This window comes from Rattus norvegicus, chromosome 15 (assembly GCF_036323735.1).
Source record: "Rattus norvegicus strain BN/NHsdMcwi chromosome 15, GRCr8, whole genome shotgun sequence".
Classification (NCBI taxonomy): domain Eukaryota; kingdom Metazoa; phylum Chordata; class Mammalia; order Rodentia; family Muridae; genus Rattus; species Rattus norvegicus.
The window spans coordinates 104,485,377-104,502,047 of record NC_086033.1 but is presented as its reverse complement, the minus strand read 5'-3'; the positions used below and the strand labels follow the sequence as shown (position 1 = coordinate 104,502,047).

Here is a 16,671-nt window from a genome sequence, read left to right as displayed (position 1 = left end):
AATTATCTTCATCAAATTAAAACAGAAAGCATCAAACTGCTTAAGATCTTTTTTTTCAGCCTCTACTCCCACTTCAAAGGCAGTGGAATATTTTAACACTTCCTATGAATATTTAAGTTAGATTATAAGTGTGTTAATGTATATGCACTTATATTAAAGGAATGGATGTTCAAGTTAAAATAAAATTAACCTCTAAAAAGACTGAGAAGCTAGATCTTGTGGTGCACACCTTTAATCCCAGAACTGGGAAGGCAGAGGCAGGTGGATCTCTGTGAGTTCGAGGCCAGCCTGGTCTGCATACTAAATTCCAAGTGGGCCAAGCCAACACTATAGTATTAGGCCATGCCTCATGGATTAAAAATTAAATTGAATTGAAAAAATCTTAAACTTCATAAGAAAGGGGGATTTTAACTGTTGGCTAGGGGATAGAAAAAAGATACAAGCCAACATTTCTTTCTGATCTGGACCCGTAGTTCTGTCTTTCTGTTCTGAAATGAGCCGACAGGAGGCTTTGTGAGCAGCCTCTGGGGTCCTGGGTTGAAGCCCAAGAAATCACAAGTGCTGGTTCTGAGACAGCAATTCTCTCAGAGCCTTGCAACCTGCCTGGAAGGAGGGAACGCTGACAAAGACTAACTAGGCCAGCAGCACTGGGGTGAGGCACACCGGGAGGGATAAAAACCAGTCCCCCAAATACAAAGGCTGACCCAATTCCAAGGCAGGTCGATAATGAAACATTGTCTCATACCCAGAGAAAACAACATCTGTATTCAGATGAGCAGCATGGAAACAGTGAATATTTTTAGGATCTTAGGAGAAGACTATTAAATATTTAAGAATGGCCTGCATTTAGAAGTAGAGTGGTTCTTCTTGGTGAAATGCATGCTTAGCTGTTCTCAAAGGTTAGTGGGGTTTTTTTTTTGTTGTTGTTGTTGGTTTTTTGTTTGTTTGGTTGTTTGGTTGGTTTTCTTTTTTTGGTTTGGTATGTTTTTGTTTTGCTGTTTTGTTTTTTTTTAATCAATCTAGATTTCAGCTTTAAAACTGATTTAGGAAACTAGCTACCTTAAGCTTCTTCTAAGAGTAGCCAGGTTCCCCCACAAAGCCAAAAAGGGAGTCAGGACTTCAGGATTCCGAACAAGGAAGGGATGGGGCTGTCCTTAGATGGGGGCAAGGGTGCAATTCCATTCAGACCTTGCTCTACAACCTCCAGCACAGTTAACTGCACACCACCAACGGCTTCTATTGCGGTGATGCTGTTAAAGGAGCCATGCTGAATTATGCTGCAATATCTAAGATTATGTGTTATGGGTATGGGCTGGCGTGGGCCCTGTGAGCCCTAACGCAAGATGATGAACAAATGTGTCTGAGGCCTGATTTTAAATCTAGGACAGAATTGTAAAGACCTTCACCTACCTGCTCAGCCACTGCAGAGAGTGCATAGAGAAGCATGGGTCATCTAACACCAACAGAAAACACAGACATTACATTGTGATTAACAATTATTCATGTTGGGGTCACCACAACATGAGGAGCCGTATTAAAGGGTCGAAGCTTTAGGAGTGGTAAGAGCCACGGGGATAGAGGGTTTGTTGGCTCATTCATTCATTCTACTTTCATTATAGAAATTTTCTTACAAGGCATCAGAGAGAATAATAGCATCATGAACCGCCCATCTGTCAATCATTCCACCTTTACCCCGTTCAGTCCCCTCCCCAGGTACACACAATTATTTTTGAAGAAAACTCTAAATATCGCTTACTTGCACTTGTAAATACCTTGGTCTATTTTATATGTATGTGTGTATGTACATGTATGTGTGTGTACATGTATGTGTATAGGTACATGTATGTTACATGTCATACATGACAATTTTGAGATGTGATCACAGTGTCATTATTTTAACCAAAACATATTTACACTGAGCCTTTGCTTGGTGTTTGTTTCATAAATGTTTTAGATAGTTGGTTTGAGGCAGGATGCAAATAAGGATCTTAACAAAACAAGTGGTTTTATTTATTTATTTATTTATTTATTTACTTATTTATTTATGAGGCAGGGTCTCATGTAGCCTAGACTGGCTTCGAAATGACAATGTAGTTGAGATGACCTTGGATTTCTGTCTCCACCTCCTTAGTGCTAGGATTCAGAGCCTGAACCCCATGCCCAGGCATTTTGTCTGGTGTGGGGGATTGAACCCAGGGGTCTGTGCATCCTAGGTAAGGACCAACTGACCTTCATCCTCATCCCTGAACATAGCGTTGCATTGCTATGTATTTTCTTTTTCTTTTCTGCTGCCCTGGGGGTAGAATTAGGCTACACTGGGCGCTCTCCACCTACCAGGCAAGGGCTGTGTCACTGAAAAACATCCCTAGCTCACACAGATTTCTTAAGGATTTTTAAAGCTATTTAAAAAGAAAAACAAAACTATATGTTCTTTCTTATTTTTTTTCCTTACAGATTTTTTTTCCACTGTGAAGAAACCAGGCCATTTGTCTTGGACAGCTTCCCACATTTTTATTTTGCTGACTACAGCTTCATGGTATTAGCGAGCCATTTTGACTCCAGGATTTCTGGTAACCAGCAATTAGATTTAAAGACTAGATCTAATTCAGGTCGGTATTGAAGGCAAGAAGAAGATATTGTGATGCCTGGCAGGACCTAGTTCACCTCTGGTCTCTTTTTGCATTCTGTGCCCATTAGAAACTCTTTATTTGCAAAGTCTAAATTTAACCATATATTTGTGGATGTGGTAATTTAATCCCATGTATTTAAAAATCTTATTTATTGATTAACATATGCTGCTTGTATTTCTTAAGTTTTAAAAAAGGTTCATTTGGGGTTGGGGATTTAGCTCAGCGGTAGAGCGCTTGCCTAGCGAGCACAAGGCCCTGGGTTCGGTCCCCAGCTCCGAAAAAAAGAAAAAAAAAAAGGTTAATTTTTATGTGTATGAGTGTTTTTGCCTTGCACATGCCTTGCAAATGCCTGGCATTTGGAGAGGCTGGAAGAGGGAGTCAGATTCCCTAGAGACGGACTTACGGACAGATGCAGGCCACCATATAGGTTTGGGAACCAAACCCGGGCTCTGCAAGAGTAGCAGAGGGTCAGAGCCGTCTCCCCAGCCTGCTTTGATTAGCTTGTTTGTTCCTTACAGGGTTTCTGGTTGCCGGTGTTGACCTCAAGATTTCTACATAGCTGAGGATGACCTTGAACTCCTGATCCTCTTGACTCTGCTTTCTGAGTGTTGGGGTTACAGGCGTGAGCCACCAGACCCCGGGCTCTCCTGTACAGATGCAGCTGAACTACTTATTTATACACACTCCAGTTCTACCATTCATTCATGTATGGAGGCTGAAGCTGAAAGAGACATAACTAGAGGAATACAGCTCATGATAGAAAGGTAGGCGGCGATCCCGACAAGGTACCTCACACCTGTAATCCAGGAGCTTAGAAGGTAGAAGGCAGAGGGATGGGACAAAAGCTGGATGAACGTTTGATCTTCAACAGAATTCCAGGGCAGCCAGGGTCATGTGGAAAGACTGTCACGGCTAGAGGGCGGGCGGGCTACAGCCAGCTATTGCATTATAGGCTTCTCAAAACTGGCGGACTCCAGACCTGGATATAAACCTCATAAGACCACTGCAGGAGGATAAGCAGGCCTTTATTAAAGGGATAGCTAACAAGTCCTGAGACCCATAGCAACTGCAATTCATTAATAATTTATAAGCAGCGGTTCTCCTAATTCTGAGATAGCTTAGCATGTCCTAATGAAACACACTGGGTAAGCACACAGCCACACAGCTCCCTGAGGAGAGTCAGGCAGTGGTCCTGAGCCTGGCCATGGGAATTCATGGATGATTTGACCCCCAGGTGGATTGTGGTTCTGTCTTCTGTCTTAGGATGCTTTGACGTCCCCTGAGAGCCTCAGAGACCTGGAGTCAGCTACCCCTCCCTCAGATGACTCGCTCCTGCTGGGAGCAGCTTGCCTATGGTAGGAGGAGAAACCTTGTAGGTTCTGCAGCGGACCTAAGGCTCAGCATACCATCAAGCAGCTCGGTGAGAAACGGCTTGCACATTTGTTTAATATTTTTAGGCAGATAGTGGGTTTTCGGAATAAATGCGAAGATAAAAATCAAGTCGTGAGGCTCGAGAGTTTATGGAGTTCTTTGCACGGCGAGTGGTGAACCCGGGGGGCTGTGACAAGACAAACTGTGGACAGTAACAAGCACAATGTGGAAGGGATGAGTGGGAAGCACGGGTGATTTTAGAAAGCAAACTCGTACAGGATCGTGTGTCGGTTGTTTCTCTATTGCTGTACAAAACACACTGACCAAGGCAACTTACAAAGGGAAGTATTTAATTGGACTTATGGATCCAGAAGGTTAGAATCCAAGCAAAGACATTGGGGACTACGTAAGGCTTTTTGAAACCTTAAAACTACCCCCTCCCCATGACACACCTTCTAATCCTTTCCAAACATGGTCCACCAACCGGGGACCATGTGTGAGCCTATGGGAGCATTCTCCTTCAAACCGTCACGCTCTGCTCCCTGGTCTCCAAAGGCTTCTGGTCTTATCATAATGTAAAATTCGTTAATCCAACTGCAAACGTCTAAAAGTCTTCCGAGACTAAAGGAAATCTCTTAACTGTAACCCCTTTGTAAAAATCAAAATGCAAATTTCATGCTTCAAACAAACGGTGGCACAGAATATACCTTACCATTCCGCAAGGGAGGGAAGGGAGAATGGGGAGGAGATACTGGACCAAAGCAAGACTAATACTCTGTGTATGGGAGTAAAGTTGCCTGCAGAGTCCAGCAGGGTGTGTTAGATCCTGTCTATACAGACTATGTTAGTTGGTGTTCTATTGCTATGAAAAATACATCACGGGCTGGAGGGATGGCTCAGTGGTTAGGAGCACTGACTGCTCTTGCAGAGGTCCTGAGTTCAATTCCCAGCAACCACATGGTGGCTCACAACCATCTGTAGTGGGATCCAATGACCTCTTCTGGTGTCCCCGAAGACATCTATGGTGTACTTATATATAATAAATAAACAACTCTTTTTTAAAAATTTAAGAAAAATACATCATGACCGTGGTAATTCCTATGAAAGAAAACACTTAATTGGAGCTTATTTACAGTTTCCGAGGTTTAGTCCCTTATCATCATGGCAAGAAGTGTGGTGGTGGACAGGCAGGCATGGTGCTGGAGAAGTAAGCCCAGAGTTCTATATCTAGATCCACAGGCATCAGGAAGAGAGAACCTCTGCGCTTAAAATGGGCTTTTGAAACCTTAAAGCTCACCCCCCAGGGACATGTTTCCTCCAAGAAGGCCAAACCTACTCCAACAAGGCCACACCTCCTAATTCCTCTCAAATAGTGCCACTCCCTGAAGGCTGAGCGTTCAAATACATGAGCCTCTGGGAGTCATTCCTATTCACACCGTCCCCTGGAGCAAAAGTTCAGGCCGTTATAAGTCTCCCACCCTGCAATCCAGGATCGAAGGTAAGTGCTCTTCAAAAGCAGTGCATGCTCTCAGCTACTGAGCCTTCTCTCTGGGCCGCATTTCTCTCCTCCTGACCAAGTGGGCACCTTCCTCATGGTCTTTTGGTTTTTTCTCAAGTAGCTTCTGCTCAGTGGAATCAGGGGCAAAGATGGCGTGCCACAGCGTGGTGTACGGACAAAACAAAGTATCTTCTTCTCGCCACTGTTACCTTGACATCAAAGCGAAAGACTCTTTTCTGTGTCTCTAAAAGGTATGGGGTTGTTGGGCCTGGTGACAGGAGCTTGCGGTCCCAGTTTCTCAGGAGGCAGAGCGAGTAAGAAGTCAAGTTCATGTCCTACATGGTGAGTTCGAGGCCAGCTTGTGAGACTTTGTAGGCTTCGTCTCAAGTAAAGAGAAGGTAGGTGCACTTGTGTAGCACGCACAGACATGGGTTCAAGCCCGAGTACCACCAACAAAACAAAACAACAGCCCCGAAGTTTTGAGATTTCCCCCTACAAAAGCCAGAACTCAATAAATTCCACTCTGCCTCTCAACCTAGAGAGAAGACCATATTCCCTGGGTTGTGGGCTCAGTCCTAAGGTCACTTGCACTTCAAAAGTCACCTACCAGTCCCCAGGCTCTTTAACTATGCTTTTGAATATGGCGACTGGCTGTACATGGAGGATCCCACAGCTTTCTCCTCAAGTTCTAATCATTTGTCCAACTGGCTCACAGAGTCCAGGAAGACATTTGTGTTTCTGATTCCTTATAAAGTGTGTCACAAAGGATGCAGAGGCCAGAACTGGAGGAGAAGGTATGCTTGCTTAGTTACAGGATGGGGAGACCCAGCAAGGCTTATGCTAGAAGGTTCTAGCAAGGTTCTTGTGCTAGAATCCTTCCCTTAGGATACGGGGGAAAAATCCCCTGCGGGATAAGGAGAACCTGATGACCTGATGTCAGACAAAGACGTCAGAATATTTCTTTATGGCTGTCTGAAGGGAGGGAGGGAGCAAGGAGACTGTCTTTTTTTAGAGCATGGGGAGGGGAGTTGAGGAGAGACTAGAGATAGAGAAAGGCAGAGAGAGGAGGAGGAGGAAGAAGAGGAGGAGGAGGAAGAGGAGGGAGGGAGACAGAGAAAGACAGAGACAGAGAGAGACAGAGAGGGAGGGAAGGAGGGGGAGGGGAGGGAGGGAAAGGGAGAGGGAGAGGGAGAGGGAGAGGGAGAGGGAGAGGGAGAGGGAGAGGGAGAGGGAGAGGGAGAGGGAGAGGGAGAGGGAGAGGGAGAGGGAGAGGGAGAGGGAGAGGGAGAGGGAGAGGCAGAGGCTGGCCAGAAACATGTTAAGAGGGGAGAGAAGGGTCAAAGAGAGTAAGAGAACAGAAGAGTAAGGAAGAGTAAGAGCAAAGGAGTTGATTGTCTTAAGGAGGAGGTCGTATGCTAGAAACCATGTCCAGAGCAGAAGTATACACTGTCATGGTAGGAGACAGGTTCTGAGTCCCTTCACCCAGAATTTGTCTTTTCATAGACAAAAGCTTTGTTCCTCCTTCGCCTTTGTGCTCCTCCTCTGCCTTCCTAACTTTCACAGGCCAAGCCAGAATTTCTCCCACCCACCTCAAGCCCCGCCCCCCACCCCCCCACCCACCCACCCCCCCCACCCACCCACCCCCCCCACCCACCCACCCCCCCCACCCACCCACCCCCCCCACCCACCCACCCCCCCCACCCACCCACCCCCCCCACCCACCCACCCCCCCACCCCACCCACCCCACCCACCCCCCCCACCCACCCACCCACCCCACCCACCCCCCCACCCCACCCACCCAACCCACCCCACCCACCCCCCCCACCCACCCCCCCCACCCACCCACCCCCCCCACCCACCCACCCCCCCCACCCACCCACCCCCCCCACCCACCCACCCCCCCCACCCCACCCACCCCCCCCACCCCACCCACCCCACCCACCCCCCCCACCCACCCACCCCCCCCACCCACCCACCCCCCCCACCCACCCACCCCCCCCACCCACCCCCCCACCCCACCCACCCCCCCCACCCCACCCACCCCCCCCACCCACCCACCCCCCCACCCACCCACCCCCCCCACCCACCCACCCCCCCCACCCACCCACCCCACCCACCCCCCCACCCCACCCACCCCCCCCACCCCACCCACCCCCCCCACCCACCCACCCCCCCCACCCACCCACCCCCCCCACCCACCCACCCCCCCCACCCCCCCACCCCCCCCACCCCCCCACCCACCCACCCCACCCACCCACCCACCCACCCCCCCCACCCACCCACCCCCCCCACCCACCCACCCCACCCACCCCCCCACCCCACCCACCCCACCCACCCCACCCACCCCCCCCACCCCACCCACCCCCCCCACCCACCCACCCCCCCCACCCACCCACCCCCCCCACCCACCCACCCCCCCCACCCCACCCACCCCCACCCCCCCCCCCCCCCGAGGATAAGACTACATCCCACCTTCCTCAGAGAAGTCAATCCTGAGCCCTTCTCTCTCCTACCTACTTCTCCATAGAAACCCAGTGAAGACGCTGGGCAGCAGCACGCTCTGTGCTCTGCTCGCTCCTGTTGCTGCCTCCTACTTACCATGAGTCACCTCCTCAACAATGGTCTCCTGCGTCCCCCTCTCAGGCACTCAAACCAAATAGCCAAGATGGCGCAGGAGACGTGGCTCAGTAGTTAAGGCTACTTCCTGCTCTTTCGGAGGAACTGAGTTTCATTCCCAGAACCCGTATCAGGCAGCTCGTGACAACCTGTAACTCCCGATCCAGGAGATCCGACGCAAGCCCATATGCACACACATGTGCTTAATTTTAAAACATGAACAAATCTTTTAAAAATACCAAGTGCTGACCTCTGCTGGGCCTCCACGCCGCGGCACCAGGACTTGGAAACCTCTAAGGAGAGAGGATTTTACGACAATCTACTTTTTTTTTTTTTTTTTTTTTTTTGGTTCTTTTTTTTTTCCCGGAGCTGGGGACCGAACCCAGGACCTTGCGCTTCCTAGGTAAGCGCTCTACCACTGAGCTAAATCCCCAGCCCCCGACAATCTACTTTTTTAATCAATTAACTTGAACTGCTGGAGGACTCTACTGAAAATATGAAGAATTATTTTTATACAAAGGATCCTTAAGCTTGGAGCACAATGAAGATTGCCTCTGTCCCTCACGCCCACTGTGTAGAAAAAAGTCCCCAAATGAACAGTCTGAATGCTGAAGAAGGAAACAGCGGGTGATGGGCAGAGGTGTCCCTCCCATCCGTGAGGCAGATGGGGCAGTGGGCATTACTTCACTGGTAATGATGGGTAAGGTTGTTGTTAATGCTTAAATACATTGATTAATACTGATGTGTGTGCACTCGTGTCCCTAGCATCATTGTGAGAGCAGGCAAGGAGAAGAGAACACCCTAGTATTCGCAGGATTAACAGACAAAGTGTGGCACAGATATACCAGTGATGATGGGGCTTGAAATATAGGAATCTTGGCTGGAGCTCTTCAGTGAATTGGTGTGCTTGCCACACAAGCACGAGAGCCTGAACTTAAATCCCAGCATGAGTGTAAAAACACTGGGCATGGTTGTGTGTGCTAACAGCCCTGAGCCGTGGAGGACAGAGACAGGAGGGTCCCTGGGCCTTGTTGGCTGCCAGCCTGCACCAGGTCCAGTAAGAAACCTTGCCTCAGAGGAATAAGGTGGACGGTGATAGAGCAGAATGACCTCTGGCCTACACACATGCACATACATGCAAGCGCATGCACACACACACACCATACATACCACACACACACACACACCACACACACCACACACACCACACATATACACAGGCTATATATATATATATATATATATATATATATATCATATAAATACACACCACACACACATGCACACATGCTACATACACACATCACATATATATTTATATATATATTCACATACACACAACATACACAACACATATACACACACCATGTATACACACATGAACACACACCATATATACACCACACACAAACACACCATATATATACATACCACATACATACACAAAACATATATACCACATACACACACCATGTATACACACAACACACATACACACCCCATACACATGTGTACACATAAAGCACATACATACACATTCACACATCACATACACACACATACACCACATACACATACACCATGTATACACACAACACACATACACACCACACACACGTGCACACACACACCATATACACACACCTTACACACATATGTCGAAGGCCAGATCTGACATCACAGGTTTAACCAAGGCAGGCAGCTAAAGGGGGCGTGGCATTGGTGATTAGGGTCAGGCTCTTAGCAGCCTGGAGGGTGGGGGATGGGGCACTGACATTGGCAGGCAATTTACCCAGGTCAGCACTACTGATGGAACAAAACTTAATTATCTGGGACTGGCAAGAATACCCAGTGAGAGACTTTGAACTCTTAACTCTAAAGTATACTTACATCTAGAAAGACAGACAGATACACATTTGGTGGATGGATCAGAGCCCCAAAAGCCACACTTTATTTCTTCTTTCAGCCTTTTGATGCCTTCTTAGACAAAAGCTCTTTATAAAATCACCTCATAGATAAAATGTTACACAAAGTTACAGAAGGATGCTGATAGTTAAGTTCAGAGCAGTGTTTCATTCTGTAAGCTCAGTATAAGTTCAGGGCAACAGTTTCCCATGGCCTTACTTTATCACAGTGCACACCTGTGGCCTCATCCTGGGACCTGACCTAGAATGAATGTTGTTCTTTGATCACAAATCTGTCCCAAGCCTAATTCTCTCCTCAGTGTAATTGTGAAAGCTCATTGTATTCCCTATTATGCAGCCTTTGTTTACTGTTCTATGAGGAGGGGGCACATTCTGTTCTCAATGCTAACTTTATTATATCTTTCTGGCAAAACAACTAAAACCATCTCTTAAAACTTTCTTCCTGGGGCTGGGGATTTAGCTCAGTGGTAGAGCGCTTACCTAGGAAGCGCAAGGCCCTGGGTTCAGTCCCCAGCTCCGAAAAAAAGAACCAAAAAAAAAAAAAAAAACAAAAAAACAAAAAAAAAATCCAAAAAAAAAAAAACTTTCTTCCTAAAATTATTTGAATCAAATCAAGAATTCCATGAAGTCATTAATTCATCTAAACAGTATTAATTTATGAAAGGTCATCTTCATGTTGATCTGCAGGGAATTTTCCCAATATGCTGAGCTGGAACCCAGGAATCCTTAAGCTATGTAATAATGGCAGGAAAGACACATAAGCAGAGAGAAGCAATCCTGGGTGAAGTCTGGGGCTGTGCTTCTCCAGAGCTCACCCATGGCAGCCACATGGGTAAAGATTGGATGCACGGGGGTTGGGGATTTAGCTCAGTGGTAGAGCGCTTGCCTAGCAAGCACAAGGCCCTGGGTTCAGTCCTCAGCTCTGAAAAAAAGAAAAAAGAAAAAGAAAAAAAGATTGGATGCACGATGCCATGTAAAATAAGAGCCACTCATGGAAAGCCATGTGTGATTCCATTTTTTAAAAAATTACATTCATTAGTTTATGTATGTATGTGGGTGCCTAGGAACGTACATGTGGAGGTCAGAGGACAACTTGATGGAGCTGGTTCTCTCCTGAATGCTGGGATTAAAGGTGTACACTAGCACACCTGGCTTTAATATCTGAGAACCCATGTGGTGGTCAGTGCACAGCAGCCAGGGAGGACAGAAGAGGGTATTGATCCCCTGGTGCTGAACTTACAGGCAGTTGAGAGCTACCCAAAGTTGTGTGTGCTGGAGACACAGAATTTGGGTCATGTGCAAGAGCAGTACCTGCTTCTCACCATTGAGTCAACTCTCTAGTACCCAGTTTCCTGTTGTATTAAGTCTCCATGATTCTGCATAGTTGGTGAAATGCTGGCATACACACACACACACACACACACACACACACACACACACACACACACACACACACACATACACACATACACACACACTTATGAGAGAGACAGAGAGAGAGACAGAGAGACAGAGAGAGAAAGTGCCACACATAACTGTTAAAAGAACCAAGTCATGAGCCTCAGGACCAGCTGTGATGGGAGTGGGGGGCAGGGGGCGGGGGGATACACATAGAACAGAAAAGCAGTAACTATAATAACTATGATATGATCTGCCCCCTCTCCTAAATCCTGAATCCTCCAAAGGAAACTAGCCAGCCTCTGCTCCTGGGAACTGTGCTTTTGTGTGTGTGCATGTGCATGAGTGTGTGTGTGTGTGTGTGTGTGTGAGAGAGAGAGAGAGAGAGAGAGAGAGAGAGAGAGAGAGAGAGAGAGAGAGAGAAACCGACCTTTTGGGAGTCAGTTCCCGATTGCTACCTTGTAATTCAGGGTTTCTCTTCTTGTTTCTGCAACTGTGCTGCACACCCAAGGCTAGCTGACCACAGAACTTCCAAGGATTTGCCTTTCATCTCGCGGTAGGAGCAATGGGATCACAGATGTGGTTATAACATTTTCCCTTGGGATCCGGGTGTAGAACGTGGGTCCTCAGGCCTGTGTTGGCTTTCCTGCTGAGCCATACCCCTGTCCTTAGGAATGAGTTTGGAAGGTGGCTTTCTGAAGGAGGAGAGGGTCTAGAGAGAAGGGCTGGTGCAGATGGCTCAGCATGGCTTGTGCTTAACATCCTTGCTTGAGAGATCTGTGGGAAATCAGGCACTATCTCTGGGCAATATTAGTTGTATTGAAATTCTTGACTTAGCAGGAAGTACAAGCTAGATTCCAGAGCAAATGGCTCTCTCCCTCACTGCTCCCTTTCTGCCTTTTTATTACGTATGTATATATATATGAATGTGTGTATGTATGCATCTATTATTATTTATTCATGTGTTTATTTTGTATTTAGTCTCAGGCTGAAATTGAGTCGTATTGCCGTGGGTTCCATGGCGTCTGGCAGAAGGACACGGTCATCTCCTGACGGTATTTGTGAACAGGACCTTATGTTTGTGAGTGGAACCTTATTTGGAAACAGGAAACTGGTCCCAGTGCAATGTGGCCCGTGCTCTTCTAGGGAGCTGAAGACAACATGAACAGCAAGAATGTGAGCAAAGACAGAAGCTACTGAAGTGATACGTCTGAAGGTTGCTGTCGGGTCTCCGGGAGCTGGGATGGAGACCGAGGGCACACTCTACTCAAAGCCTCTGCAAAGAGCAGCATGACAGAAGACACTTCTGTGTGAGCCGCCCAATTTGGGGCTCTCTTTGGTCTAAAGAATTTTTCCAAATTTGTTGGTGGATAGTCAGTTGGATTTGAACCCAGGACCTCATACAGGCCAGGCAAGCCCTGTACCACAAAGCTGCATCTCTAGATTTTTACACACAGAAAGCTGAAACAGTGTAGAGTGTGCAAACAAACAGAAAGAGGGTGCCGTAGAGGGAAGGTCCCGGGTATCATCTGTGTGGAGCACTTATGTAAACCCACAATGTTGGGGAGCTGATGGAAGGAAGCTCACACTCTTTGGAGCTTTCCCCCCAAGAGTGCAAACCAAATAAACCAATTTCTAACTTTAATACATTCAACACCTGCTTTGGCCAGCATTCCCTCTTAGGAATCTGGAAGCCAGATGCAGTAGACATTTTTTGAACTCTCTGGACATTCTGGGGAGAATTGTTCCTCAGCCGAAAATACCTCAGCATGTAGGGCTTTGTTACTTTTCTCTGGAGAGGTTGAGAAAATAAGGTATAACAAGGCTAACCAGTAAGGACAGGCATTAGGCGGCTGCTTTTCCTCCACCAAGATCAATACGACACAATTTTTCTTGAAGTAAGGTGCTGAGGGGAAGAGGACGTCCCAGATTTTAAATAACATGGGTTGGTTTAACTACACCTCTGAGTACGATGCCTTCTTTTGACAGGCTGTGGCTGTGCGTTGAGATTAGATTTCTTTCTATTTTTTAGAAGTCTTAACAGAGTTCAAATGTCTGCTACCATTCATATCTATAAACCAGTTACCCAATTTAAATGAAAAAAAAAAAAGAAAGAAAGAACTGTAGTTCATACAGTCAGTAGTTAGGGGACCTTTAAAAACTCTCATTCTCTGGGGAAGGATTTAACATGCATTCACGTTAGAATCATTTTGTGGGGTTGGAGCAATGGCTCAGAGGGTAAGAGTGCTTGCTGCCTCTTGCAGAAGACCAGAGTTCGGTTCCCAGCATCAACATTAGAGAACTGACAATTTCCTGTAACTCCGGCTCCAGGGGATCTGACACTCTGGGAGCACTCACCCCCCACACACACTCACACACACACCACACACACACTCACACATACACACATCACACACACCACACATACACTCATACACACAGCATACACACTAACACACCACATACCACACACTACACATAGACATTCACACATACACACATACTCACACACCACACACCCATATACACACACTCACACACCACACATAGACACCCACACACATACACACACACCACACACATACACACTCATATACAGACACTTACATATACACACATTCACACACACCACACACATACATACTCACATACAGACACTCACACATATACACACACACCATACACATACACACGCAACACACATACACACACACACCCCACACAGACACACCAACACACACTCACACATATGCACACCACACACACACACACAACACAGACAACACATGCAGACACACTAACACTCACACTCACATACACATACTCACACATACACATACATACCACACACATACACACTCATCACACACACTCATACACCACACACATCATATACACACACAGTGAGGTCTATTAAGTGTAGGGCAGAAACAGTTGGTATCTTTTTTTTTACTTCGTGATAAGTTATTGTCATAATTCACGTTTCATAAAATCTGATGATAAAGCAGGATACTGAAGGAGTAACTTTTGAAGGATGATTTTAGATCATTAGAAGGTGTTAGATATTTGTTATTTTGAAATCGTCATCATTATCATCACAATCATTGAGACAAGGTCTCAGTATTGTAGCCCTAACTAACCTGAAAGTCACTTTGTAGGCCAGGCTAGCCTCAAGTCCATAGAGGTCCATCTGCTTCTACCTCTTAAGTGCTCAGATAAAGGGGTCGCTCACCGAGCCAGGCCTTCTATGATTATACTTTGAGGAAGTCATATAGCCCAGGCTGCCCTCAGCTCCCCACATGGCCAGGGGTAACCTTGAACTTCTGATCCTCCTGCCTTTACTTCCTGAGAGCTGGGATTACAGGTGTGCACCCCCACTGCTTCATGTGCTGCTGAAACACGACATCAGATCTCCATGAACACTAGGCAAACACTACCAACCCAGCCGTAGCCTGCTGAATTTGTTTTAAGTATTATGATTTCAATGATCAATTATTATAATTGTCATGCTTTAGGTATACTTGTCTTTGATACTTCCCTGGAATGCATCTCTATGACGTTCACCCCCACTCTTCTCCCTCCTCCTCATCCCAGAGTTTGATGTTGACGAGTCTTTTTTTTTTAATTTTTTTCATCTTTATTAACTTGGATATTTCTTATTTACATTTCGAGTGTTATTCCCTTTCCCGGTATCCGGGCAAACATCCCCCTCCCCCCTCCCCTTCCTAATGGGTGTTCCCCTCCCAACCCTCCCCCCATTACCGCCCTCCCCCCAACAGTCTAGTTCACTGGGGGTTCAGTCTTAGCAGGACCCAGGGCTTCCCCTTCCACTGGTGCTCTTACTAGGATATTCATTGCTACCTATGAGGTCAGAGTCCAGGGTCAGTCCATGTATAGTCTTTAGGTAGTGGCTTAGTCCTGGAAGCTCTGGTTGCTTGGCATTGTTGTACATATGGGGTCTCGAACCCCTAATGTTGACGATTCTTATAAATGTCACCTAAGCGAGCCTAATGTTTGCGAGCCTAGTGTTTGGGTTGGAATGGCTCCATCTGGCCTCAGCCTTAAGGATTAATGTGTGTATGTGTGTGTGTGTATGTGTGTGTGTGTGTGTGTGTGTGTGTGTGTGTACGGGTATGTGTTTGTATGATGTGTGTGTATCGTGTGTATGTATGGTATGTGTGTGGTGTATGTGTATGTGTATGGATATGTGTTTGTATAGAGTGTGTGTATAGGGGTATATGTGTATGTATGTGTGTATATAGGTATATGTATATGGATGTATGTATATAGGTGTGTGCATATGGGTATGTGTTTGTATGGGGTGTGTATGTATGGTATGTGTATGGTGTGCACTTGTATGGGTGTGTGTTTTTGGTGTGTGTGTACAGTGTGTATGTATACAGTATGTATATGTGTATGTGTACAATGTGTATTGTGTGTGTTTGGTGTGTATATAGTGTGTGTGTGTACAGTCTGTGTATGGTGTGCATATGTGCTATGTGGATATGGAAACTAGAGGAGAGAACCAGGTGTCTCTATCACGCCTTACCTTATACTTTAGAGCAGTTGTTCTCACCCTTCCTAATGCTGCAACCCTTTAACACTATTCCTCAGTTGTCATGACCCCCAACTATAACACTGTTTTTGTTGCGAACTCGTATGTGTAATTTAGCTACTGTTATAAATTATAATGTAGACATCTGTGTTCTCTGATAGATTTAGATGACTCCTGTGAAAGGGGTTGAGGCCCACAGGTTGAGAACCACTGCCTTTAAGGAAGGTCTCTCTTTGAATCTAGAGCAAGCAAGAAAACAAGCTGTCTGTCTATATGTCTGTCTGTCTATCTATCTATCTATCTATCTATCTATCTATCTATCTATCTATCTATCTATCTGGCTAGACTTGAGCTCAGCAATCCCACGATCCTCCTGTCTCTGCCTTACTCAGTGTTCCCAGTGCCAGGGTTACAGTGCCTGTAGGACCGCACGTGGCGGGTTTCAACTCTGGACCCTCTGCGGATGCAGCAAACGCTTAACCAGCAACCATGGCACCGTCTTCCCAGCTCGACAGGATGTGCTTAGTTTTTGTTTTTTGTTTTGTTTTGTTTTTAAGGTCATCCAGGTTACATTATTAGCGCTGTAGAACTTTCCCTCTTTGCTTTCCAGCCGGCGTCCTGGGATGTGGCAGCTCTGTGAACTAGAAAGAAGGGAATACAAAGGTGGTAACTCCCAG

The 16,671-nt window shown here is 46.5% G+C and overlaps 2 long non-coding RNA genes across 2 annotated transcripts; both read left to right on the top strand.

Annotated features, from left to right (window-relative positions):
• The first annotated feature begins 685 nt into the window (after positions 1–685).
• Positions 686–4,130, top strand: LOC100909886 (uncharacterized). Its single transcript, XR_596327.3, has 4 exons — positions 686–899; positions 2,455–2,570; positions 3,149–3,394; positions 3,894–4,130. It is a non-coding gene; the product is annotated as an uncharacterized LOC100909886 (long non-coding RNA).
• A 7,778-nt stretch (positions 4,131–11,908) lies between these two features.
• Positions 11,909–13,081, top strand: LOC134482234 (uncharacterized). Its single transcript, XR_010058270.1, has 2 exons — positions 11,909–11,995; positions 12,421–13,081. It is a non-coding gene; the product is annotated as an uncharacterized LOC134482234 (long non-coding RNA).
• The last annotated feature ends 3,590 nt before the right edge of the window (positions 13,082–16,671 follow it).